Genomic DNA, 1,882 nt, shown 5'->3' with positions numbered 1-1,882 from the left:
AGTTTTGCCTGTCCGAGCAGAAAGCACTGTGCCAGTGACACGAGAGCGGCTAACAAACGAAGGTGAATGAAGCGAAGTGGCTGAAAACAGGATCGCGACCACCGAGAAAAATTTGCTGACCGAAGATGGATAACCCCGACTCGACAGCTATGATCTACCAATCAGTCTGTCTGTCTGTCTGTCTGTCTGTCTATCTATCTATCATCTATCACGTATCTGAAACTTCAAATAGCCCATATAAGATTGTTTCAATAAAGTATGGTATGTCTAAGGAAGTAGCTATTAAAAATGCTATTGTAGAAAGCTGTTTGTTAATGAAAGTTTGCTACACATCACAATAAAATGTTCACATGATATGTCAAAGTGAAAATATATCACAAAAACTGAATTCTCTATATTTTCAATTACAGAGAATTGTCTGCAAATGCTATATAATGTAGAAGTGGACGGACGGATACCTGGCAAAAGTGGACAGCACTTCTGCACAGTGTAACGTGTCTTTTAATTCTTCTTATCTATATTTTCTACAATAAAAATCTCTAGATTTTTAATGGCCGGGGGGAGCTTTTTTTTTTTTCTTTTTAAAGACTCCACTTAATCAAATTAAATGAGACCTGGTTTAAATAATCCTCAGGGAACAAAGAACAGTGAGGATAACTAAGAGGAGATAACACTTTCTGCCTAGAAGATGAATATTCTATATTCATAGATAAAAAGAAAAAAAGCAACCCATCGGCAGGTGCAGGCTTAAAAGACAAGGCTGCTGTGCAGAACAATAACAGCCCATTTTCCCTCTGACGCTTTAAATGTAAAATGGACAGAAATTGCCTCTCTCATCTTGTCCTTCATGTTGACAGCAATGAGGACCCACATCAACTGGGCCTTTCTCCAAAAAGCACGGCTACCTACAGGTGGACTTTCAGGGTTTGTCTTCAGAAACGGCTTCGGTCAGAAACTCTTTATGCAAGCAGGAGAATAGAAAACACTGGAAACACTGGAAACAAGCTGCTCTTTGGCCAGCTTCTCGCCAGGGTGGGTCCTGACACATCTCCCAACAATCACCCTATCAATGACACTTTTTCTTTTAGAAATCAGAATGTCTACCCTTGACAACTACAATTAAGCTTTCTTCCTTCAATCGTATTTAGTGGTGGTTTCTGTTCTCTTGTGACTCGGATCCACCAGCCATATATACCTAAAATAATATCTTTGTTCCTGCTCTCCAACCCCCTGCCCCCTTCCCAAATGACAGTCTGCTAAATGCAGAGAACAGACCAGCGCTGGCCCATCGCTCTCTTTCCCACGGTAGTAGGCTGAATTCTAAAATTACCCCAAGATTCCTGTGCCCTGGGGGACATACCCTGTAAGATCCCCTTGAGTGTGGCCTGTATGAGCTAGGATGATGGATGGCGCTGTGAGTGCCAGGTTACATCGTGGTGAAGGCAATTCTGTAGATGTAATTGAGGTCCCAATTCAGCTGACTTTGAGTTCATCCAAAGAGATATTATCTGAGTGGGTCTGACCTAAGCAGGTGAGAGCCCTTTCAAAGAAGATCTAGAAGTCAGAGAGATTCTCCTCTGAGCCCGGAAGGAGCAGGCCACCAAGAGTTCTACAGATGCCAGCAGCTGAATTCTGCCAACAATCACGTGAGCCTGAAAGAAGACCCCACACTCAGTGGAGACTTCCATCCCAGCTGACACCGGAGGGAGTGAGACCCTGAGCAGAGGACCCAGCGAAGCCATGCCCAGACTCCCGACCCAGGGAGATTATGAGATAATAAGTGTTGTTTTAAGCCACTAAGTTTGTGGTAATTTGAAAAGGAATAACATACCCACCAAATGGCCACGTACCTGTCCATTCCCTCACCCACACTCTTCCCGCC

At 43.5% G+C, this 1,882-nt stretch overlaps 1 protein-coding gene across 1 annotated transcript in view; it reads right to left on the bottom strand.

The window, feature by feature from the left end:
* The window catches only part of CREB3L2 (cAMP responsive element binding protein 3 like 2), a 112,629-nt gene that overhangs the window by 65,792 nt on the left and 44,955 nt on the right, over positions 1-1,882 (bottom strand). The gene's annotated exons all lie outside the window — the stretch shown is intronic.

The sequence above is a fragment of the Pteropus vampyrus genome, unplaced genomic scaffold (genome assembly GCF_000151845.1).
Source record: "Pteropus vampyrus isolate Shadow unplaced genomic scaffold, Pvam_2.0 Scaffold48, whole genome shotgun sequence".
NCBI lineage: Eukaryota > Metazoa > Chordata > Mammalia > Chiroptera > Pteropodidae > Pteropus > Pteropus vampyrus.
The sequence above is the reverse complement of the archived record's forward strand: the minus strand, read 5'-3'. Positions and strand labels throughout refer to the sequence as shown.